This window comes from Pseudopipra pipra, chromosome Z, assembly GCF_036250125.1.
Source record: "Pseudopipra pipra isolate bDixPip1 chromosome Z, bDixPip1.hap1, whole genome shotgun sequence".
Lineage (NCBI taxonomy): Eukaryota > Metazoa > Chordata > Aves > Passeriformes > Pipridae > Pseudopipra > Pseudopipra pipra.
The window spans coordinates 64,661,096-64,688,406 of NC_087581.1; positions in this window are offsets into that span (position 1 = coordinate 64,661,096).

The following is a 27,311-nucleotide window of genomic DNA, read 5'->3' on the forward strand; positions in this document are numbered from 1 at the left end:
AAACAAAGTTCAGAAAAAAGGAGTGCATTACTTGGCTTCTTCCAAGTGAAGAACTACTTCCCTAGTAGTTCACTAGGGACAAACTGGTGAACAAACCTTAGGAGCAGGAATGCTGAGGGAGCTTGGTGTAGTGCTCTAAGGGAAACATGAAACAAAGGGCAGAGCAGCACAAAGGTGCTGAGGTCATGCTCTGCTGAAATCAATACTGCAGAGGTCAATGAAGCTAAGATGATCCCAGGGAGGTAAGAAACTGGAATTTTTTATTGGACTTAAAAGTTCATATTTAGAGGGTTTAGGGTCTACATATTCAATAGGGGGTTTTACCTATTGCAATTATTGCATTTAGGGGGTTTCAGGGGTGACATAAGGGAAAAACCCAGGTTAACAAATTTGGTGTCTTAACACATACATCATAGGGGATATTCATGGGGCAAAGACATTCACATCTCTTGAGACAGGATTATGCATGGAGGAGCAGATATAATAGGACATGTGATAACATTATGTAAAAAGTCTCTTTGCATCCTGCTGGAGAAGGTAGGAAAAATCCAGAGAGATGAAGACAATGAAGAGGGGTTTTCCCAGCTTCTGTAGCCCATGGCTTCTGTTTAAACCCAGTAGGGTCTTTTTCTGATATCCAAATTTTGGAATCCAGCACAATACAGATAAGAAAAAAAGGATGGAGCAACACAACAGTGTTGTGGTTATACACCATTAAAAACATTGTTTTTAAAAACAATGAAGCTAATAGGAGCTGAGCCAAAGGAATGATCCAGACAGTAATTGAAAGCTGAACTTTGCTTCATTTGGTAAAAAATACGTATTACTTTTCATGCCGTACATATCCAAATGACTAAAGCCACTCAAACTCTACCTAAACATGAAATTACCTCTAACTTTGCCTTTTCCTCTTCCTCAAGGAAAATAATATAAATATAACTTAAGTGGGAAGAGAAAACCCCATTGTAACTTCTGGAACTGATTAACAGATTGAACCTTCTTCCCCATAGGGATGCCCATTGGGTAAGAACCTCATTGTATGCATGCTAAATGATTGTTTTGAGCTAGTTTTCATTGATGATTAGAGTTTATCTAATCTAATTGCTCCCAATTCATTTTTGCAATCAGTATGCTATCAACAGCAATCTCTGAACCTTAGAAGACCACAGTCTTCTACTATCAGTATGTTTGTTAATAAAGTGTGTTATTCCATAAACTGCTTATTGTGAGTCCTTCAAGGGTGCTAGCAGCAACTGACAGCAGATAACACCTGAGAAAACTGATAATATACCAATTAAGAGTGGGGACACTGTCAGCATGTGACTCTGAATATGTTAGTTGAACCATTCTCTGATATAGCAGGCTGTTCCAGTGGGGTCCCTATAACAAGGAACTGACAGGCTGTTGGGAGCAAGGGTCTCATCTTCCTTGGGGGCACTGATAAGTTGATAAAGGGTTCAAGGAAATCCCTCACTTTCATGTGGCAGAGTGGAAACAGACACAACTGTTACATCACTTGTGTCTCAGCTAGGATGTAGACACAATCAGAAAGGCAACAAGGACCATCCTGGACATAGGTAACCTTCTAGCTAGAAAAGCAGATCTTTATCTCAGTGATGTGACAGCTGAAGAGACTAGTTGGAGTCCCTCTATTCAGTGTGATTATTCATCAGTATTAGAAGATGATGCTTTGTTCTCCTTTCTGATGGGCGTGTGCCTTCTTCAAGTTCAGTGAGACAACTTAGGGCTTAGCAAAGACTTCCTTTTCAAACAGTTCAAATATGTTTTACTCACCAAGGACAGTAACATATTCAGACACCGTAGTTGTAGTCTAAAGGATTAATTTGCTTAACATATTAATTTTTAAGCTGTTTGAACTGAAGGTCTAGTTTTCAGTAGAGTTCCCTTGGTGGTGTTCTACCACAGAATACACCTTAATCACTCTGGCTTTGGATATTGCACTGCTAGTTCCTTAGTGCTACTACCCAGGCTATGTGTCAACTCATCTGCCTACCATGCAGCTGCAAGGAAGAACCCTTCCATGGAAAGGTGTTAGTTCACAGACCACATATCCAATTGTAGATACTTACAACCACGTGGAAAGAGAAAACTGTCATGAGAGCGATGAGTTCAGCCTGTCACATCTCCACAAACAGCATGGAATTGCCCCCTTTTGATACTGAGCTCTCAAATGCTGAATTAGAGATGCTTCCACCACACGAGGAGAGCAGCAGAGTTTAGAAACTCAGCCTCAAGCCTGCAACCTTATACAAATGCTCTCCTTTGAAATGCCACACAGGCAGATATTTTAGTAGGGATTAAGACACTGAACCAGGGAGTAGCACTAGTAATTAGTTATGAGTTTAACCCACACAGTTTGAATACACATTTTGAATATAATAAATACCAGAGTTGTTTTAATTGGAAACTGTAATTCAGACACACTTTAGTTTTTATCCATTTCCTTAAGCATAGGCAATGCTAAATCATTTGGTCTCTATGGTAAAGTAAAAGACAACTTTCCTTTCTCATATTTTTGTATATATGTAGGTGAATGGAGATGGAAAAAAAAAAAAACAACACCTTTCCTTCTTCTAATAGCAGCTACTATAAATGGACACTATGCATGAACTCAAATGCACTAGAAGTAGTCTTATATTGCTTTGATTATAAAATAAGTAGTAAACTGAGAAACCAAAATCTTCAAAACCTGTGTTCTGCTTCACAATATAAAATACCGAATAGATATACCATGTAAGTATATTGGATGCTAGCCAGCACAGGAGCTTTTCTTTTCTGCACTCTGTCAAGTAAAACAATAATGGTGGAAGCAGGGGGACTAGAAACCAAACCCCATGAGAACAGAAAAGGAAAAGATCCCTCCAGGGTCTGAAAGATCAAAATTCATTACAAACAGCAACAATTACAATCCTCTTTTCACAAACATGATCTAGACCCACAACAGAAATAGACACATTTCTTGGCTCAGTCACATCTTAATATCTGCTAAAGAACTATACAAATCTGAACTAAAAACTTCTATTAATTTAAAGTGAATGGTCTTTTAATTTCAATCTCATACTAATTTCCTATATCATATCTCCTTGTCTAAATTGTTCTTAGGTCGAACTTTACTTCAGTGTCCGTACTGACTTACCTCTGGTTATAGACAGGGACAGCTTGGTATCAGATACATTTAACTTACATTTTAGAATCTAAAGAATTACACTGAAAACCAGAAATGCTTCAATATGCCATTATCGGCACCATTTGAGCATCTGTTGTATTACCATGCCTACAAATGCCTTTACACAGAGGGAGGAAAAAAAAAATTGTTGTTTTCTATTGTACTTTATTTGTTGTCTCAATTGCACACAATCATTCACACATTTCTCTGTATCTCAGACAGTCTGAATCTCAGATTAAAAGACTCATCTGGTGTGTGTGGTGATTCAAGGTTCCCCTAGGCTCAATGTTGTTTTGCTATAACCTTTTTTTTTCTTTACTTTTTTCTTTTTGCATTCCTTCACACAACATTTCATAAGCAAACCCTAAGTGTCTCTCCCACCTCCGAGGCACTCTCACTTGCAGCAACTTGTCATCCAGACATGTCAGAGTAGAGGGAGCTTGTCAGTTCCCTCTACTCTGCCCTGTGACTGAAGCATCTGAAAACGGAACTATCTTCTTTGCCTTGGGAATGATTGTAATCAGAAAAAAAGCAATACTAATTAATTTGGAAGATGTGGGTTGCTACAATGTGGCAGAGCCTAGGGAAATGGGAAAGGGTGATGTGTACTGCCAGCCTACTTAAATTCCCATCTATTAACAGGTTTCTGGGTAGGGTTTAGTGCATACTATACTACACAAAGTTCTAAGCAGCTTCTACTAGTACTTTACTTAATGAACCCTTGTTAACACTTTTTCTTAACATTATAGTATAACTAATCTTATGACAGAGCTCAATAAATTTATTTTGTCTTTGCAGCTGTTAAATTTAACACTTTTTCTGGACCATTTACAAAAGCAAAACTGCATGAACTTTCTTGGTAAAGCTGAAAAAGCAAAAACTTCCATAAATGATGTGCATTATAAGTGGTTGAAATGAGCTGGTTGCAGCAAACCAACTCCTTCACAAGAAATACTTTTGATGATGTCTTTATTCTGACATGACAATGTATGAACTTCATATTGTGTTAGCATAACTACAGTGATAAGAAATTACAGCTCCAGTCCAAGAGACAAAGTACAAAAATCCTTGAAAGGTCATTATGACTAAAGCCCTGAGACCTTACAAACAGTGGCCCAAAATGAGACCCCTTGAGCTCTCCCGGGCCGCAGCAGGTTGTGACCAGCAACCTCCCTCTGAGCTGGGATGCCTCTCAGAGTTAGTAACTTTCATGCTTGTTATTTCTTGGGCTATCCTGACTGACAGATCCTGGGCTGACATCTCACTCCTTGAGACTCAATCCTTCGCCTGTTGAGAAGAATGCAAAAACATTTGAAATGAGTATTTCACGGAACTCGAGGGAAATTTTTCACAGGCACCTTGTACAGACTCTTTGTGAGTATATGCTATATCAAATGTGATAGGGATACTGTTTTCTTAAATTCTTAAGCACTTTAGATTTGTGAGTAAGTTACTGTTGTAGTGTAGTAAATCATATATGGATCTAAGTTAAATTGTTAAGTTAATAGGTTAAGGGTTGAGGGCTAAGTTAAATGCTGTTAAGTTAAATGCTGTTAGGTGTTAAGTTATAAGTTAAGTGCTGTTAGGTTAAGTCATAAATTAAATGTTTTCAGGCCTTTAGGCTGTATTCCATTTTGTCCTTATTCCTTCCATCCTTTTGTCTTGCCTACCCCCCTGCCTTCCCCAGCCACAGTCTCCACATACATAGTCTTATGTTTATTTTGGTCTGGACTGATAATGATTTTAGACTTTTGTACACTATTTCTCAGTGTTTTTAGCTGTTTATTAAGTAGTAGAGTGAACCTTGCCACGAACTCTGTTGTGCCACTGCCTTCATATTAAAACTGCTTTTGCTGACACCTTTGCTGATGATTTTTGGGGAGACCTTAAAACATTCATTTCATGACACTACCTTGACGCTGACTGATGTTACAGTCTTGAAGCTTGTCATAGCAGCCTCCAAAATGATCTGTCTTATAATATGAACCACAAGATTTACCAAGTACATGCAATAGAAAGAGTAAAAAATCATCTCAAGGAAACAAATACTATGGTTCTTTCCTTAAAGCCAGGATAGCCAGGACAGATGGATTTCTGTAAAGCCTTTGATACTGTCTCTCACAATATCCTTCTGGACAAAAAGTTCAGCATACAGCTGGATAAACATGTCATGTGATGGTGAGCAACTGACTTGTGGAGAGGGTACAAAGGGTTATAATGAATGGGGTTACACCAGGGTGGTGAATGGTCACTAGTGATGTTCCACAGAGCTCCATCTTAGGCCCAGTGCTCTTCAACATCTTCACAAATATCTTGGATGCAGGACTTGAAGGGATACTAAGCAAGTTTGCAGATGACACAAAATGCAAAGGAGCTGTTGGCACCCTCAAAGGCAGCTGGTTCTGAGAGGAGATGGTTGCTCTACTCTGTGTTGCTGCAGCCTCACCTTGAGTCCTGTTCTCCAGATTTTAAAAGGTTAATCATATGAGAGTCTACAGACTAAATTATCTTTGTTTGGATTTAACATGATATAGATTCTGCTTACATTTTGGGGTTTCTTAAAAAGACGGAAGCGTTTAAGTTGTCGGAGAGATGGTCAAATATTTTAACACAGTTAAAAGCCTAGGATTCTAAAAAGGTTAAAAGTTATTGAAAACAAATGAGAAAAAAGTTTTGTGTAAGAAAATTTCTTTCTTTAGGGCTTGTTGCAAACTTTTCAGATTTGTACACATAAGACATTTTTCTTAACAACTTCACTTTCCTTCTACTGACCAGCAGGTCAAGTTTCCTCTGGCTACAGAAATTATATTAGAGAAAAAAGCCACATCAGTTACTGCAAAGGGATGATTACTTTTGTTTTTTAAAAACAGAGACTTCCAACAGGCATTTGGATTTCATTTGTCTGGGACTGTACAGAAAAGATTAGTGTCTCTATCCAGTAATTTCCCTTTCCATATGTCTAGCAGGACATGGCAAGCCAAAGGATGGAAAACAAGTGAACAGAAATCACACATGTAATGAAACTTATTCATAGCCAACAGCCACAGTAGCCGTGGCTGTGGATTTTGCACCTGGGATGTGACAACCCTGGATGTATGTATAGAGTGGGGAATGAGAGGCTGGAAAGCAGTGACAGGAAAGGGACCTGGGGGTCTTGGTCGATGTCAAGTTGAATGTGAGTCAGCAGTGCCCTGGCAGCCAGGAGGGCCAACCCTGTCCTGGGGGGCATCAGGCAAAGCATCACCAGCCAGTCGAGGGAGGGGTTTGTCCTGCTCTGCTCTTACCTGGGGAGGCCTCACCTTGAATATTGTGTACAGTTTCACCACAATGTAAGAAAGATATCAAGCCATTAGAGAGTAACCAAAGGAGAGTTGAGGTCCCTTGTTCTGCTCAGCCTGGAGAAGAGGAGACAGAGGGGAGAGCTCATTGCAGTTACAGCTTCCTTATGAGAGGAAGAGAAGGGGCAGACACTGATCTCTTCTCTGTGGTGACCAGTGACAAGACCTAAGGGAATGGCCTGAAGTTGCGTCAGGGGTGGTTTACGTTGGATATTAGGAAGAGGTTCTTCATCCAGAAGATGGCTGAGCACTGAAACAGGCTTCCCAGGGAAGTGGTCACATCACCAAGCCTGCCAGAGTTCAAGAAGCATTTGGACGATACCTTCAGGCACATGTGTGACTCTAGGGGATGGTCCTGAGCAGGGCTAAGGGTTGGACTCGATGATCCTTGTGGCTCCCTTCCAACTTGGCATATTCTGTAACTCTGTGCTAAAGCCAAAGAACACCATGCTTTTAACTGGCATATTTATAGGCTCTGCTAACAATTCTGAGCCAGTAGTGGCCTTCTAATTTCTGTCAGAACTTATGATTTATTACAAAAAGGTTTTACAATGTTCTCTGAGACAAGCTGATCTGTAAATATGTGCTAATAATATGATTTACTGGAATTTATTACAGTCAATTTATACTATTGACCTACTCCTCAGTTAATGGAGTTTTTAGGTTAGAAGTGACTTCTAGAGGTCATCTTACCTAGTTCTCCCACCCAAGCAGGAGTGTTCAGATGGCTTTAGAATACCTCTAAGAAAGGAGAGTCCAGAAGCTCTCTGGGCAACCTGTTCCAGTGAGATTCAGAGAACAGATTAAACTTCATTTTCTCCCCAAATGGTTGTTGCAAACATTCTTTCATTTGAATAAATAGTTTAGACACATCAACTATTAATTTGTACTTTAAAAACCATTTCTGAAAATAAAACTAAACAAACCAGAAATCATTTATGGAAGAATTGCATTGATACACATTTCCATTAAAATATTGTAGCCCCACACATAGAAAATGATAGACTGATTACAAACCTTCATTTTTTTGAGGATCATTTCCTTATGTGACAAACAAAACAATTATTGCAAAAACAGTAAATTTTATATATCTATATCACTAAATGTAAAAATAGTAAAATTTCCTCTTGTTTTTAATATTCTCTACCCTTTTCTGTACCACTTCTGACTAAAGGTACAAACAACTTGCAGAGTACCTGTGCAGGATAAATTCAGAAAGGACCAAACTGAGAGCTACTACTGATTTATGGTATGAACTGGATTTGCAGTTTGAACAGAAAACATAATGGTACAAGTTGAAATGACAGTGGGTTTTTCATATAGTCTTTTTCCAGACATTGTCACTTCTATTATAAAAATAGCATTAGAAGCAGGAATTTAGCTGATTTGAGATTCTGCTTCATGTGAGCAAGAACAGAAATTCCAAACAACTTTTACTGTTCATTATGGTGTCATTTTGAGCCCCCTATCTGAAAAGCAATTGTTTCAGCAATGCAGCACAAGTTTAAAAGTTATGATAGTACAAAAGAAACAGTTATCACACTGTCACAAAATGTCTAAGACTGGAAGATATCTTTCAAAATCATCTGGTTCAATCCCCAAGAGAAGGTTGCCCAGGCCAATGTCCAGCCAGGGCTTGTGTATTTCCAGGGATGGAGATTCCAGAACCTCTCCCAGAAAACTGTGGGTGTTTGATCACTCTAAAAAAATTTTCTCTTTTTCAGCTTGTGCACATTACCTCTTGTCCTGTCAATGGGTACCACTGAGAAGTATCTGGATCCATCTTCATTATTTCCCCCATAAAATTCTTCTGAACCATCTCTTCTTCAGGCTGAAAAATCCCATGGCTATGACTCTCTCTTCCTTTAACTAAACATTTCCTGACCTTTAAATATTCTTCCATCAAGGTCTTCCTTGTGCCGGATTTTCCCTCTAGTCTCAGGGCCCTGGGACCATTAAATGTTGGTCTTACAGCCAGTTTTATCAGCAAAAACTTAGGCAAAGAAGCCATCAAATTTACTCTGCTCCAAAAAGTCCTATTTTGAAGTAAAGCTCTGTTTCCTTTGGTGGAGAAATCTGTTTTCTGTATGCTGTTTCCTCTGTCCTTCCCCATCTATCAATATGTTCCAGGAATAATGTAAAATGTTATAAAATTAAAGACTGTAATTGACTAGCAAATGTTAAATGAAATTCTTTTTGCCGGTTCAGTATCCATTGTGAGTAGCAAAGAAAAAAAAATGAGCAAAAATATAAAATCAAAGACGATTCTTGCTGTTTAAATTAGCTATCCTCAATTTATAAAGTGGGGGTTTTTCTTTTTTTTTTTTTTTTAATTGGGCAAATTATATTTTTGAATCACAGAAAACAACAGGTGAGAATTCAAATCATACCTATGATTTGAAGAATCGTGTTCATGCTGTCCCTACAGTACATGTTTATGTGAGTGTTGGTAAATGCATTGTATTCCACCTGTCCTCATTTTTGTGGCTGGCCTTGTGTGGGTCTGCCTATTTGGACCCGGTCTCATTACTCACTGTGGATAGGGAACTGCAGCAGTCCCACACATATCAGTCCAGGACAGGAGAAATCTACCTGGATACTTGAAGCTAAACATACTTTGCTACATACAACTACCACAGTTTACTTATTCACAGTTCAAATGAAAATTTAATTATTTCAGAAGCTGAAGACATTCTTTAGGGTACAGAAAGTAAAATAACCCTGATAATTCTAATGCTTGGTTTTTTAAAACCAGAACATGATGTTAGAAGCAAGGAAGAATCTGCTTGTTCTGCCTTCAGCATTCCCATAGGGAATGTGAACCACAAGAGGAAACTGAGGATGCTAGTTTCACTGTAAAAGCTTTCTCAGCTTCCATCCCATTCAAATCACCTACAGATATGATGCCAAGGATATATTTGCTTTTCAAGCAGAATATGCAGGAAATTTGTGCTTCATATCCCACAAAACACTACAGCTCTGCAATCCAGGCTGTGGTTCATTCCCCCCAGTACACTGTCTCAGGCCCTATGCATGCTCTAATCTCATGCTCTAGCTCTTTCCCCATCATATCCCATGATCTCTGGAACATATTCTCCCATCTGTGTATCCAAATGGATTCTCCAGAGCAGGAGCGATCTTTCTGCTACTCTGAGGATCCATCTGACATATTCCTCTGAAGCATTACCAACTGTAAACAGACCATGCCAGAGGCCTTGTAAGGATATATTACATCCCCTGTTCCCTCTATATCAACACAGTCAGTCATTTCATCTCCGTGAATAATCACGTTGGTCAGGCAAAATTTAGCCTTGAGAAAACCAGCCTGACTGTTCCTCCAGTTTCTTCAAGGGTCTGAAAGCTGTTTTTAGGAGGATTTGTTTCATTTCCTACCTGGATGGGGCTGAGGAGGGGCTGACACACCTGTAGCTATCAGGAACCTCCTTCTTGATGGGGGCAATGGCTGTCTTTTTCCGGTAACAATTGCCACTACCTTTCAAAGGCACCCCCACAGTGACACACCAGACACCTCTCAGCACCCTTAGATGTGTCCTCTGTCGTCTCATGGACCTGTGTAGGTCTGAGTGGCCCAAGTGCTCTTCAATCTCCTTTTCCTATGAATACTGCCTCACTCTCACAGACTCTGTGAGGAGGCTCAGAGACAAGTGCCTAAGGGAAGCTCTTGGCAGTGAAAAAGGTACTGAGTATCTTGGACTCCTTCAAGTCCCTTGCCAGTAGGAATCCTGTCCCAGTGAGTCACAAACTCAAATTTTCCTAATCCTTACCTTTGCTACTTGCAGAAGCCATTCTGGTTGACCTCCTTTGCTAATTTCAGCTCCAACTGAGCTGTGGATTTTTGGTGCTGGGAGATGCTCAAGACACTGCTTTCTCAGGCCACTTGTAGGAATATGGAGATTTCTCATCTCCTAACTCTGTATGTTGCTTTTTGTCTCAGCGCATGGCGTTCTCAATTTTTGCTGATTTTTCTGATTTTGGGTTGTCCTTCTGCCTCAACGTTTTACCTCCTCTGCCTGTCATGACAGTTTCCACGGGATTCTATCAAACAGGTTCCCAAACAAGATGAAGGCCTCTGTCCTTTCCCACATACTTCTCTTCTACCCCAAACTTCTTGCTACTTGGTGGAATTCCAGCTGCAGAGGTAAGGAGTTCCAGGGCTGCTAGTAGTAGAAATTTCCAAGGTGAATGAAAAAAAGTACTTCTTACAGTGAGGGACTAGCACACTTTTACTTTAAGCTATAAACCTTCAAACTCTAAAATCTGTTTCTAACTTCCAATTCATGCACTCACAAAGAAAATTAAACCAGATAAAAAGGCCTGTAGTGAATGAAAATTACTCATGATATAGCTGACGAGCTTATTGCTGGAGATAACACTACAATATTTTCTAAAAATGTAAATTATGGGGATGTATCACTTCAGATTTCAGAAATAACAAAAGATATCATAGTCATGATTTTCAAACATAGCTGCTCAGAAGGGCAGTTCCAGCTCCAAGGCCAATCTCATTAGTTAGAAATCAAATGAACAATAAGATGAAGCTTCCTTCCCTATAATTTTAATAAGAGGTCAATGGAAGGCCAACTTAATTTCCTGCAGTCTCTGCTCAATAGCATAAGTTAGTGAAATCAGTCCTTGTTTAATCTTGAATTCAGCTATTTCCTGCATTACTTTTTTCTGAAATCAGTGATCAAATCCACCAGAGACAAGTATTTTAATTTCATGAAAATAATTTTATAATTCAGAGACCTACCAAATTCTTAAGCTACATGCCTCCAAATTTACAGTATCTGAACTGATACTGAAATTTTAGCTTGACTGTTTCCAATCTGGAGCAAGATAAAAGAAAAAAAATCTGATAAATCTCATTGTTCCGGGTAAATGAAAGATAAAATGTGACAGGTCCTTAAAAAGATTTAAGTGACTAAAAATAGAATGCAGCTCTTGGAATTAAGACATATCACTCCCCATCGTCACGTAATCTGAATTTCTAGACCAAAAGCCAACCAAAATTATCTGCTTCAGTGCCTGGTCAGCAAGGTGGCATTTACTCCCTTCAAGCCAGATGTTTCATTGCTGCATCCCTGAGAGGCAAATTCCATTAGGTAATGTTTTGCCTAAAGAAGTTAGAATTGGCAGTGAGCTTCTCACCTTCACTTTTTAGGCAATGGCCTTTTAACTTGCTTAACAAAAGGCCCCAAGGCACCAAAATCAAGTGTTGAATGGGACTCACTGCCTGCCTACTAACACAGTGCTTTGAGCTATTAATCTTTCTCAGATGAAGGAATGGTCTTTGAAGCTGAGCCACACCATAGATTTGGAAATGCCAAAACTGTATTTTGGTCCCTGATCTAAAGTCTACAAATCATTAAGAACCCTATTTGTAAATCATTTTATACTTCATTCCCATACCTAATGACATGCATGCATACAATTTCTTTCTATCTCAAAAAATGAAGGGAAATCTGGTATTAAAATATATGTGGTTTCAAAATCTTGTCGGAAGATAATATATAAAACCCACCATTAGAAAGTTATTGTATTGTTGGAGCAATTGGGAGCATTAAAAGGGAGATCTGTCTTTATGCTCACCTGATTGAGTTCTTCAAAGCAGTCTTCTCATACTTCCTCGGGTCCTGGGTTACACGAAAATTCTGGTACCATCTTTTCTTTTCTGTTCTCCAGATATGCCATTTTGGTGTTTTGCCCTCTTTAAAGAGACTGAATTGCTGGTGATTAATGATTCAAACATTCAACCACCTGCAGTGACCACCCAGGTGCTATAAGAGAATAGGCTATTGGTGCTAATGGCTCAATCAGCAGGGTGCTTTGCTAACAATGTGCAGAGCGGCCACCCAGGTGGTGAGGGCATGCATACCCAACACTTCAGGATAGGTGTTAAACAAGATAAGGAGAGAGGCAAATCCTGCAAGATGGGGTAGGTTTCTTTGTCCTTACACAAAGAACTTCCCTTTGGGGAAGCACTGGAACAATTCACACATACCCTGACGATATTCAACTCTGATGATGGACCATAATGGATCCACCCATGCTGACTGTAACAGGCAGCTGTAGCACCTTACAAGGTGTCACAGACTCCTTAAATATCCCATGATACAGTAATACATCATCCAGTGTAGAACTCCCCATCCCAGTGGAGGTATTCCCACCTAGCCTGAGCCAAATAAAAGACCACACTCGGACTTCACTCAACGCTTGGTTTTCTTCTCCCACCATACAGGACTTTCCTCAATCCCCAGAGCTTCCACCACCACCTCCTTGGCAGATCCAGACTATGACCACCACTTCAATCATTAAATATCAAAACTGCAAGGAACAGGTCTCATTCCTGGATCCAACAGGCATCTTTTGGGTCCTGCCAGTCCCCTGGGGTGTCCACAGCCCTGCTCCAACTACCTGTACCAGCACTGCAGTCTCACTCCAGGGCCATGCAAGCATCTGCCAGTATCAAATCCCAGCCATCCACCATTTCCTGCCAATGTTGACTTTTCAACTATTCCTGCCAGGTTTTTGGGGTGTGAGGGAGGGGAACGACGTGGAAGGGTGCCCATCTTGTCTCTGTCCTGTGGCCAGATGTGTTTTTTGTGTGGGTGGGGGAGGCCAGCCACCGTCTCTATTTGGTCCAGTGGGTGAGGCTTGGGAAGTTTCTAGTTTAACTTGGTTGGTTTAACCCAGTTTTGTCAGTGTTGTTATAAGCCTTTCTTCTTGATAAAGAGCTATTTTTCCACTTATGTCCAGGTGTATTTGGAGAGACCAGGGGTATTGAATCTGATGGTGGAGACTTCTAAGGTCTTTGCCCCTACAAATTGCGTCAAACTAAGACACCACTGTTTTGTGACAAATTGTGCAGTAAGTAATCAGACAAGAAATTTGTATAGAAGGATCAAAAGAGAGAGAGAAATGGAAAAGAAGGGATAATTTAGGAATATAAACAAACTGCTCAGATAGGATGAAAACAAAGACTTTAGCTAAGAAGATAAAAATGCGAAAAGGAACAAGAAATAGGAGTAAGAGGTGAAACAAAGGAGAACTGAGAAAAGAGAGAGAATATTACTTGTTACTCAGCTGGCACTAAATACAAAAAATATTATCTCTGTAATGGAAGAAGAAAAAAAAAGAGAACATGATAGTAGGGAAATCAGCTTGAGGGACTATGCTAATAAAAAGAACCACTAAATGCAAGTACAGTAGAATAAGTCACCCTAACAGAATTTCTAGTTAAAGCCAACATTTCTGTGGCTCTCTTTTCAATAAAATATTCATAATGTAATTACATTATAAATCCATTACATTCTTAGTAGGCAAAATTCCCAGCCTACCAAAATGTCAGCTAGAGGAAGAAAAGATATCTGCAGTAAAATAATTAAAGCCCTTTAAGACACAAATGAAACCTATAATGCTTGAACCACAGAAAGCTTAGAATGATACCTCAAAGGTTTTTGTACCTTTCTCCATTTGTGTATATGTCCATTGGCACTGATTTTACAGTTACTAGTGTCAAAAAACAAGGTGAAACCGACACAAAAAACGGTTCACCTGTCTTTACCTTGTCTTCCAAGGACCACTGCAAGAATAGAGGTTGTGTCTTCCTAGATGCAATATTAAAAACTGACTCCAGTGAATGATGGGTGATGCTGGCTCTCAGAAGGACACTCCTGAGGTATATGATAGCTTTCTAATTATGGGTTTCAAATACTATTGTCCTCAGGGTTCAAAATACAGCTTTACTTCCTTGGGTGCTTTTGTATTGAAATTGTTAACCTGGAATTCCAGAAGCCTGAATTAGGCTGCTCTGAATTACCATAAATATTTAACTTAAACTTTCTGGTCCTCAATTTGTAATCTATAAAATTTCTCTTTCTCTTCTTCTCCTCTTCTCTATTCCCCTTGTTCTTCTTTGTATTTTGTTTATTAGCTTCCTTTGATGTTTCCTTTCTTTTGCATCTCAGGTTTCTGTTGTTCCATGTCTTTATCACACCAGAGGCCTCAACTGTGTAACTGGAGAAATAATAATAATGACATTGGGACATTTCCCTCCCTGTGTGAAAATAGATGGTGACAGGTACATCTGCCTGCCTGCCTTAAAGTTTTTCTTCTCTGAGATGCAAAGGTTAAAGCTTGGGGTCATCAGCCCATTATAACTCAATAAGTCATCAGCTCCAATTATAATTGGAGCACTCACCAGAAAAACAAGGACATTGTGAATGCTGTGTTATAGAGTAGTTATATTAACTTTCTGAAAGCTTTCCAAGCTGTGCATTAAAAGTTGACTAAAACAGGCTTACAGGAAAGCAGCTTTTCTCCATTAGGCCAAAATAAAAGCGGGTATTTGGAAGAAAGATGAAAGAAGATATACACTGCCTTATTATACCTTTTAGAGGATACTAATTTCACAGTATCTGAAGCCTAGCAAGCAGTTGAGAAAAACAAGGGAAGGCAAGAGGGAAGAAGCTTGCAATGCCTTTCCTTAATCCATTTCTTTTAAACAAATGCAAAAGAACTGTTTAAAAGGAACTGGAGAAAAGACAGAACAGAGAGAGGAAGAACAGCAATGAGATATATACTCCTCTTCTGCTACTCCAAGTTACCATCTTCATGCTTCACACAGATAGCAGAAAAAAAAAATAGATGGTTCTTGCTGCCTCTGGTGTAAACTACCATTTTAGTTTCGGCTCTGAAGAGAGAGCAAAGAAAGTGTGCACTCCAAAAGAAACTGTAAACCAGGCCACAGGAGTATGTGCTGTTCTAATGGTAGCTCAGTTACAAGACTACCATCCCTTCACCAGCATCCTCCCATTATTGTTCTGCCAACACAACCACTACACTCCTTTTCACTGGCTTAATTCTGCCAGAGTGATTGAGGCTGCTGAATTTGGGAAAAGCTGTGTATCTGGCTGCACAAGCAGGTCTGGGAAAGAAGCAGTCTTTTTGCAATAAACTCTTTCCCAGCTCAGGACCACTGGCCCTGCTGTCAGGTGCAAGTTCCAGGATCACAGTTGTTCTTCTGTTTCCTCTTTGTTCTCAGAAAGCCAAATACAAGTTTACAGTTTGACAGACACAGAGAACACTCCTAATATGCTCAGTTAAGTTAACCAGCAAGCAGGGAGATGATGAGGTAAAGCCTCCTCTCTGCAATACACTACATCTCTTAAAGGCTGAGAACAAATATGTTCTAGACTCAACTTCTAAGCATCCAATATGTAAAAATAGAAAACAGATTTTTTTTGTAGTCTACACAAAGACACAATAGAAAAGTAATAATTGATTTCCAGCCCTTAATTTGATATCAGTTTTATTTATCTCACTTGCACTTCACTTCAGGAAGTTCCTTTGGTGCTATTCTCTGAAAAACAGAAGAGTGTGTTCATGTGCTAGTCTGTCATAGTAGAGTGATCTTGATCTTCCCTGCTAATCTTGAAAACATGAGTCCTCAAAATACCTGCTTCAGAAACTCTTAGCATTTTGCATCCGGTAGAACTCTTTAGAGCAATTAAAATGGTAAATACAGAATAAAAATAAAAAAGAAAAAGGAAAAAAAAAAGATAGGTCTTCTTTTAGTTATTCCTCTCGACAATGTTCACTGAGAGTTCGCATGCCCTGACTGAGATTTGAGTTGGTGAAATAGGTTCAAAAACCTACAATGATAGATGAGAAACTGGTGATACACAGTTCTGCAGAGCTATGTAAAATAGGGAATTGCTATTTAGTCCATGCAATAACACACTGTGAAGAATATTTTCTGAGCTTGGGAGTTCCAACCTGAGTTTATCTTGATTAAATGCCTAAATAGATGGTACGTGAGCAGAATCATGATTTTCCTGTTATCATCCTTCCTTGTTGATTTTCAGGTTGATAGTGATATCTTCCCTAGTTTGAAAAACATTTGTAGGGCTGTGTAGCGGATTAGAATATAATTGAAAGAAATATCCTGTTGTCACACATAGGTCACAGCACTAGGGAAACACAAAAAATTGCAGGCATGTGATTTTTTCTCCTCTCTTTCAGGAGAATTTGTTAAATATTGAACACTGTACTTTTTTCACTTGTTATTCAGTAATGACAGAGGACTATGTAGCTCCAGATTGTTGGTTGGCTTGTTTGGCAGACCCTTCCTTGCACATTTTATTTTCATGCAGCTATGATTTTCAGGAAGTTGTTGAAAAATAAAGAAGTTGTTTTGAATGTTGGCTTGTACTTGTTTTGTTCCTTTTTGTCCTGATTCAGAGAAAAAAGCAAAAAAATGTTGTTTTGAAGAGCCAACTGATTTGACATCATCTTTAATTTCACAAAATGTAATTCATCGCACAGCAGTTATTTCTGTGAAAGGTATACACTGTCTTTGCCCTTAAGGCCATTCCCTCATGAAAGGAGTATAACTCATTTTTCAGAAGAATACAGAAAGGACAAGTCATAGTTATTCTTCTCATTACAATACATTCTTACTGGGGATCTCTCAGGTCATTCCAAGGTGTCTCATAACTTATCTGCCATTGACTGCCTGAAACACCCCTGCATCTACAGGGCAACAAGGAGCATTTTCTGCAGAACTCATTAGCTCTTAATTCCAGTACATGGGAAATCTACTCAGATAGTATAGGAAAGATGCACAAACCCATCAAAGTTCTAAAAAGAATAGAGACTGGTACCATTAAGAGACAGTGGTTTAGGTGGTAATGAATGTATGTCTTATGATTTTTTTTTCATAAGTTTTCAACATCTGTATAATTAGTAGCTTTCTACTTTTGCAAGAACCCCTCTAAAAGTCAAAAGAAGGTTTTCTTACAATAGGACAAAAGCAGAAGGAAACTTGTCCCAGTTATTTGTCTCCTAAAAAACTTCAATAATTAAAAAAAAAAAGAAAAAAGTACATACTAGGAAAAAGTTCTGGCAAGAGAGAATAACCACACAGGACATCTTATTTGGAAATCCTTAGTTACTTCTTAAGACATGGTATCTGTGGGACGGGAAGTTATCAATGAATAATACCTCCAGCTGTTAATTTAAAAATGTTAAATGACTTAGGATTTAAAAACTTTCTGTGTCAGTGCACTGTGCAAAAGTAACCAAAACAAAACTTATGAAACAAACTCTGTGGCAAATTGCTCTCCAAAATTAATTAATTTCTACCACTTTCTTTAGAAATGAATTTGATCTATCTATTGAGATACACTCTAAGAATATGTATTTCTGCTTCTTATTTGCCCAAATGCCCTATGATATCTCAAATATAGTATAGTGTAAAAACTACTTGTCAATCAGGAACAAAGATAGAGGATTAAAACTAACTTTTCAAGAACTGGTCAGGAAAAAGGTGAAAGTGTAGAAATCCTCTTAACACCTTAGTAAACAAGTATGTTACTATGTGAAAAAAACTCTTGTGGAACTAGCATGCAGGACTATATACATTACTTAAATGTAGGTGAGATTTAAGTCTAGAGCTTGGCACGTTTTCATTGAAAGCTCTTATCTGTCAATTCTCACACTTGTATGAGCTGTCAACCACCTATCCCTCCTCTAGCTTTCTTGCTGACTCTGATATTGGAAGTACTCAGGTGAATTCTCAAACTTCTGCTGATGAGTCCCACTCCCACAGTTATCCAAAGATATCTGGTTTGGGAGAACAGAAAATAATGAGAGAACTTTTCTATGCAGGGGTTTCCTATGCAGCCAGTGGCCTCTGCCTGTTATTCCTGCTAGGTGCCAACATTTAGCATCACAAACTGAAAAAAACCGGAAGATTAGTCTGTCCAGGAATGGATCTACAAGCAATCACAGACTCAAGAGAAGATCAAACCTCTGCCCGTGCTTGAATACTTGGACTGCTGTTAGGACAAAAGGATAGCATTCGGTATCCTAGATAACATTCACTACTTAGCACATTTTCTAATGGCACCAGGAAAAATGGTCCCTCACTTGGGACAGACATGTCCAGCTCTGTGCTAGTTGCAGCAGGGTAAGCAACACACACTACTGACCCAGACACTGGGAATTTTCTATTTTTTTTTTCAATTCAGTGAGTTGGAAATAAAATACAAAAATTCTGCACCCTAAGTGACTTTAGTAGACTAATTTTAGAAAGCCTCATTGTAAAAAATTCCTTTCATAATTCAGAAAGAATATTTCCTGAAAAGCAAACATTAGGCTTTGCTCTGTTTAGTTACAAATTCACAAAAATCGTCAGCTGTATTAATTCTATTGTACTAAAAGTTGTTCTGTACACACCTATTGATGTAACTATTCTACCAAACACAACTTTTAATAAAGCTGTAGCAGCTTTTCACTACTGGGCCTTTATGCATTCCTAGAGAAAACGTGGAATCTGTGCTTTTTCCACCAACACCCAAGGTGGGAAAAACCTTGAAGTTGATCAGCTTGACCTACAAACCTTCTCATCCTGAATTTACCACTTACCTGTAATGCATAATCTTCTAGCTCATCTGGGAAGCTCTGCTGAATTTTTTGAGTGTGAGGCCACACTTCACATTCTGCCCAGCCCAGCTCTTTCCACAATAGTTCAGGGACTTCTTCTCCTCCACTTGCAACACAACTCGTCACATTAAGTTGCAGAGTTGTACCATTCTCCACTTAACCTGACACAGAGAATGGATTTTCCTTAGGTATGTGTACAGTTCAAATGGGGAAAGGTGGTTTGTTTAAACAGGCTTGGGTGAAAACAAATGGCTGTTAATTATTCCATCTGTAAAAGCAATACTGTTCCTGTCATTGCTCCAAAACTACTTCAAGAAGACTAGAGAGGAAGGAATAAATTACATAACCAGTAGAAATAAACAAGCAAACAAAAGCTGCAATTGTTTATATGGAATCAGGGAGAACATAGTGAACTAAGTCTAGTCGCACAATAGATGGAGGGCTAATGGACCAGGAGATGGCGAAACACTTAAACTAGAACATATAAAGGAAATAAGGAGAGCTGTCAAACCATCAGAATTTCACTAGCAAAGCTACACCCAGGATACAAGACAAAGAGCAAATCGTCATACAAGAAGCACAGTTTGACACAAAAGCTATTTGTCATGATCCATATATCTATTCAAAGAACACATGCAAGTTAAGTTAGAGTTGGTGCTGCTGATCCCAATCAAGTTACCCTGAGCACTAGCACATGTGGTTACTGAAGCTCAGGGGAAACACTTACTGGAAGTAACTCCTAGTAAGATTTAGCTGAAGGGCAATTAGGAACAATCCTACGCATTTTGACTAATCCAAATTTCAGTACAGTGGCATTGGTTGGAGAGAGGTAGAGTTCTTTATTGGACATGTAGACTCAATTTGATCACAAGTACTTAGGCAAGTATCAGGGAAGTGCCAGAGAAAAGTAAAATACAAAGCTAAGTACTGAATGATATTGATTAATACAAACCACAGGTTTCCAGCTTTATCTCCAAAAGTTTACTGAAAGAATCCTAGATAATGATAAAACAGAAATATCCACACTGCTGTAAAATGACGCAAGCTTCACAGCATTACACCTTGAACATAAAAAAAATTCAGTGTTTTAGGATCTCTAAAAAGCAGTTGCCAAGCTAGTACCCTACTGTATATCCCAGTCTGATGAACAATGACTTTTTCTTGAACAATAATTCAATTCTAATAAACAACTGGGCAGAAAAAAAAAATTAGGAAGTTACAGAATCTCTATTTATGTCATTAAAAAAAAAAGCAACTGTTAAGACAGAATAGTGGAATAGTCATGTCATTGAATTCTACCTTGAAGTCTATGATTCTAAGAAATATGGAGAGGAGCAGACTCAGAATAAAAAAATAAGTGAAAAAAAGTTGGTGCATTAGCCTTCAAATGAGGTGAAAATAAACATAGAATCAGGAAGACTATGGTTCCAGTCATATTTACTGATGTGCAGGCAGGCAGGAAGACCTTCAGTAAAACAAAATCCTAGGTAGTGACAAAGCAAGAACACTATATCACCTGACATTTTAGAATAGAAGTGAATCATACAACATAAAACAGCAAAGTACACTTGAGGGTGGGGGGGAGGGAGGAGTAAAGCGGAGAGAAGGGAAACTGAAGTTCTCAGTAATGTATTAATGTGAGAATAATGAGATTTTGAAAAAAATTTAGAGACTTAGGAGAGGAAAATCAAATGGGCAGTAGTCATAAATGGTTCCTGCAAAAACGAACAAATCACTGCAGGCAAAAACCCTGTGTGAAAACTGAAATAAAAAAAAAAAAGAAAGAAAAAAGACAGCATACTAAAAATTAGCAGAAATTATTAAGGTTCTCTCAATGTACCATCTCCTAGGTTGAGCACCTGTTTCAAGGTAAAAAACAATAAATTGAAATAAACATTTGTATTGTGTGATTAAAAATTAATTACGGTAAAATTTAAGCAATTTAAGACGACTATTGAGGTGTAAATGATGGGACAGAAAATACATATAAAGTTGTCACAATACCCTGTTTATAGGTAATGTAACAATGTTTTCTTTTTCTTTTGTATGTAAAGCAATTGAAACTGTGAATATACACACATTTTTTTTAAATGAACATAACATGAGTTTCATTTTAGTGTACAATTTTTTCCCATTTTTTCACATGCCCCAAGGCAGCTCAACTAGTAATTAATCTTCAGCTTTACAAGAAGCAAGGAAGTTGGGGAAAAAGGAATCAGACTGCTTACACATTTTGTAATTTGATATGTAACTGCCCAGTGGGGCTTTTATTACAATGCATGCAATAGATAACATTAATCCCTACAAGTACGCCGTGTTATTTGTTCAAGCTAGGAAAATTAAGCTCAGCCCTCTGGAGGCAAACCAGAATTAGTGAAGTGAAAGCTCATTCTGCAGTGAAGATATCCTGACAGTACTCTTCCCCTTTTCTGTTACTTGTGCCCCTGGGTACAGGGCTCTTGATCAGCCTTTGCTACTTTCCCTTAAGTCCTGGTTACAACCGCATTGGAAACTGCTCATGTGCCTCCTTGCTCTGCTTCTCAGTGGCATAAGAAGCCTTCAGTGCCTGGCAGACTGTGCCTGTAGAAGGCTTTCTGTTAATTTTCCTCAGTGATCTTATTCCCAACTCATTCATAACTACTTCATATCTTTCTCTTTCACAGCAGTACAGGAGCTCACTTCTATGTGTCTGTAGGTGCAGAGATACTGAGTTGAGAAAAATAAAAATTCCCCCTAACTTAGCATTCTTGCTCTGAAGCTTTAAATCTCATCAGCTGAACAGTCCTCACAAAACCCACATTACCCACAGTGTTTTAATAGGGATATTTGCCAATCTAAGACTACAAAAATGCTGGGTAATACTTTTACATGGTTGTCTGAACTAGGGCCTTATGTAAACTACTTATGGCAGTATGGATTGATAAAGTTAAAAAGTTAAATTCTAGTTTCTTGGTATAATTTTGCAAGACTCAGTCATATGTGAGAACTGTGTCTGAGCATAGGCTTCAATAAATTTAAGGGACAGCCACCTAAAAAGTGAGACTCTCCATCACAGGTACCATTAAATATACCAGACAGCAAGGTCAAAACAGGCATCTGGGTTTGTACTATGCCTTGAACTGCTACTGTCAAAGGCACAATATTATCTTCACTACTGCTCTTTTGCAATTAAACTTGGTGCATCAGCTGTAGAAGGATCGCAATTAGATAATGTCACCCTCTAGTGCATGAGCCATATTCTCTCAAGAAGTTACTGCCTCCTTTGACCACAAATTAAAACATAAAATAGATGAGCTTTGTAAATTTTTAATTATTAATAAAATTTTGTGTCACAAAAGAACTTATATGACATGTCTTCAATTTTAATGTAATTTGTACCAGTCACTAACATTAACTATTAAGGAGCTCATGTTCCCCTCTGTGTTTATGGAAATGTGTCTTCTTCATTCAACATTTCCTATACCTTTGAAGGAGGCTTCATGTAATTTTACCTGTAATTTAGAGGGAGCTGGAAGCTATTGACTTGGTTTTCCCTTCTTGCTGCATTCAAGAAAAGTTAGAAAAGCAGTTTCAGATACTACTACAATTTAAAACAATATCACTGCAAGTATTAAATGGAGTCTCAGAATTCAGGACATCCAAATGCTAAGGAAGAAAATGAAGACAGCAATTCAGTTTCATTCAGACAGTCAAAGAATGGCAGAAGGACAGAATGACAGAAGACATAATTATAAAATGACAGAATCACAGAACAGGTACAGTGGGAAGGGACCACAGTGGGCCATCTGGTCCAGCTTCCTGATCAAGCAGGGTCATCCTAGTGCACAGATATATTCTAGACAGTTCTTGAATATCTCCAGTGAGGATGACTCCACAACCTCTCTGTTCCAATGCGGGGTCACCCACACACTAAAGTTCTTTCTCATATTCAGGTGGAACGTCCTGTACGTTGGCTTCTGGCCATTGCCTCTCGTCCTATTGCTTGGCACCACCAAAAGACTGGCTCCATCCTCTTGGCACCCTTCATTCAGATACTTATGTATGTTGGTGTAGTCTCCTCTCAGTCATCTCTTCTCTAAGCTGAACAGGCCCAGCTTCCTCAGCCTTTCTTCCTGAGTGAAGTGCTCCAGTCCCCTAATCGTCTGTGTTACATTCTGCTGGGCTTGCTTCAGGAGCTCCATGTCTCTCTTGTACTGGGGAGCCCAGAATTGGACATAGCACTCCAGATGTGCCTCACCAGGGCTGAGCAGAGGGGCAGAACCAGCTCCCTCAACCTACAGTGTTCTTTCTAGTGCACCTTCCTAACGCATCTAAGGCACTGCTCTTCATACCCCAGGATACCACTGGCCTTCTTGGCCACAGGGGCACACAGCTGGCCCATGGACAGACTGTTGTCCACCAGGATCAGGTCCTTCTCCACAGAGCTGCTTTCTGTCAGGTTGGCCCCCAGCCTGTGCATGAGGTTATTCCTCCCCAGGTGCCAGACCGTGTATTGCCTTTGTTGAATTTCAGACTGTTCTTTACCCATCTCTCCAAACTGCTGAAGTCCTTCTGAAGGGCTGCACAGCACTGGGGTATTGGCTGCTCCTCCCAGCTTTGTGTCGTCAGTGAACTTGCTGAGGAGGCATCTGCCCCTTCATCCAAGTCATTGATGAATAAGTTAAACAATGTGGGCCCAGTATTGTACCTTGGAAAACACCACTAGAGACAAGCCTCCAGCCTGTGCCACTGATTATGGCACTCTGGGATGTGCCATTCAGCCAGTTCTCAATCCGCCTCACTGTCCATTCATCCAGTCCATATTTCCTGTTTGCCTATGAGGATGGCGTGGGAGACTGTTGAAAACCTTGCTGAAGTCAAGGTAGGCAGTATCCACTGCTCTCTTGTCATCCATCCAGGTAGTTGTTTCATCATAGAAGTGTGACAGTTGACACAGGAAGGCAGCCAGGACAACCACAAACTCATGACTGGAACACAGAGTAAGTTTATTTCTATTACCTCGCTAATCAGGGGATCAAAGCAACACCAAGCAGAGGCACACAAATGGAGATGCAGTACTGTTAAACTCTGTACATGCTAGAGGATCACTGGCCTACTCTTCATCTAGGCTTACCAAATGTTATTCCCAGCCGCAAGGTCTCTTGAATGATTTACAGTTCTTCTCGTCAGCTTCCACCTTTTCACCCATTCCTCCCAACAGGTCCTCAGATTACAGAAAGATAGCCTGTAAATTACACCAAAGGATACAGAAGTTATCTTGGATCACTGGCATACTTCTCTTATAGTGTTCCATTAACTCCAAATTGTTTCATTATCTGGGTGTAATTTTTTAAGTCTCTGGACTTTATGGTATTATTTAGGTTAGTTTCCTAGTGATCAGTTGAAATCTCAAGCCTTCATTTTCAGTATTTACTGCTATACTGTTCTGTAAAGTTCTACCTTAAATGTTACCTGGCCCTGATGTTCTGCATTTCAGGTTTGCAAATAAAGGACCAGAAGCTCATCAGTCTTCTATGTACAACCTGAAACAAATGATTGAGATAATCTTGGAGAAATCTTGCCAATCACATAGTTATCAATAGCCTATTATATGGGCTAAATCAACCTTATTAGAGCAAACAGAAGTCAAATATTTGTCATTATAAATATCAATGCATGATGTGAATTTAATTTTAGAGTAAATTTATCATTTATAAAAATCAATCCTGCATTTCTCACCCATATCAGCAGCATTGTACAAAAACTGCATATGAAATTAGAGGTCAATAAGATTTCTTTGTCTTTTTAATGTATTCCTTTGTAAATGCAAGACCACCAAGGTTTTTAAAGGTTTTCGAAAGCAGTATAATAATTTAGAAGACATGTCCTATTGAATATTTAGTAGAAACATACTATTGAGTCAGGGAGGTGCTTTTGAGTACTTTTTTTATCATTGCCAACCTTCAAAAGCTTATTCTGTGTAGGTCATATAACACCCTTGCTCCAAGGATGAACTAATTATAAATGACACACAAATAGTATATCATCTGTTATCATGGATTCCTTCAGCTAAACATCGATAAAGCAGCTTTTTTAAAACTTCTTTTGCTTTTCTTCCATAGAGAAATATGCTCATCATAGACCCATTTGACCATCAGTGCTCATAGAAATGTGAATATTAATCTCCATAATGAAATGTGGTTTGCTTTTTTAAACATATTTGAAAGTTGTTATAGCAAGGGTGGTTCTTTGATTGATACACTAAACAGATGCATGCCATAATGAAGCAGTTGTAACAATAAAGTTGTAGAAGAAATATTTTCTTTTAATGAGTACTGCTTACATATGTACTCCTTGAAAAGACATCAATAAGAGCAAATTTCACAAACTTAGCTACTTTGAAAGTACTTCATACTGCTTAGTAATGTGTCCAATAGATTTAAGAACAGTGACCTTTATGTCTATGCTTTAAAGTTTATATAACTAGCTCAGTAAAATGTACTATTAAATGCTTTTATAGCAATTATTTTTCTGACAACTGTTTGCTTTTAGATGTAAAATACATTGATTTTGACTGCCCTAAGTTTCTAGTATTGGTTTGTTTCTTGACAGATCACAACATCCATTTTGCTTCTGCAATACTTGTTTGGGGTATTCTGGAAGCAACAAGGACACTGTAACTTTGTTTCTCAGTTAGCTTTCCATTCACCATATAGCACAATGACCTATAAATGACAGAAGTCATTTTTTAAAGAAGTGCAAGTCTTCTGCTTGTGGACCTGATATTAATTCTTACAAATTACAGGGTCGTCATCTCCAGTTGCCACCAGTGAATTAACTGTGCTGTAAAGGCTCGTTTAGAAGACCAAAAATGTACCTCAACTATTTCAGGGACGTCTTATGCTAGCTGTTTCTGCGTATGGTGTTCGAGGGAATTATAAGCTTGATACCTGCAGAGATGTAGCTCCCAATGGGTGAACTGTGCCATCCCCTCCATGGGGTGACAGTCTTCTGGAGTCAGCTTCAGTTTGGCATGGCCACAATTGGATCTGGGACTGGAAAACCTGCTTCACTGGCTTGTGTAGATCTCTTGGGGCATGTTAGCATTGTGCTCAGCAAAGGTCTAGGTTCAGGCACAGACACAAACCAAACCTGACTCCTGGTACAGGGAGTCAGAAAAGCAAAGAAGTGGTTCCTGAAGGAGAACATCCCACTAATATTCCTATCTTCCTTCTTACAGATATACTGGGATTATTGTATTTCAGTTTTATCACCCACAATGGATGGAATACTTTTGCACCAGAAAGTATTTTGAATAACAGAAAGGAAAAAATAGTATAAATTTTATTTAAAAATATTCTTGTTCATATCCTACATTATAATCTACGTTATATTTTAAATGCATTTCAAATATGAAATATATGTATGTATATATATATAAATTGTCCAGATTTTTGACATTTCATTTGCCATATATTTTTGGAACTTCCTAAAGAAACAACTGATGGCTTTCAATGACCAAAGCCTCTTGGGGAGTGGGGAAGAAAGATGGCAATAATTTGAAACAAAACTATAGACAGCTAAAGACATGCTTGTTTACTGGATGCAGCATGTTTCAGACTTAATGAGAAAACACTTCTTTAAGCTATACTGCCACAAACTTCCCTGGAGAATATTAATAACAATATGAGGAAAAATCTCTATGTGAAGCAAAACAAGGATGAAATGTGATGACAGTTGCCACTGTAGTGGGCCTCAGTCTTACCTGTTTGAGGGTAATGAAGATGAGTTATAGGTTGGATTTGATCACATTAAAAGACTGGCTCGGTCGGATATCTGAACAGAAAATAGAAATGGTCAGTAAAAAATAAAGAGAGGAAAAAAGTCCCTCTAACATGGACAAGAAAGGGCTACACTGATATTATAAAGTATTATAATTCAAACATATCACAGAATCATACAGGTTTGAAAAGACCTCCAAAATCATCAAATCCAACTTCTGAAGAATCATCACTTGTCAACTAGACCATGGCACTTAGTGCAACGTCCAGTTGTTTATTGAACACCTCCAGGGATGGTGACCCTATCACCTCTCTGGGCAGTCCATTGCAATGTTTAACAACCTTTTCCACGAAGAAATTCTTTCTGATGTCCAGCCTGAACCTCCCTAGGCACAAGCTTGAAGCTCTGTCCTCTCTGTCACTAGTTGCCTGGGAGAAGAGACTGACCTCCACCTGGCTACGACCTCCTTTCAGGTGGTTGTAAGAGAATGATAAGGTCTCTCCTAGCCTCCTTTTCTTCAGGTTAAACAATCCCAGATCCCTCAGCTGTTCCTTATA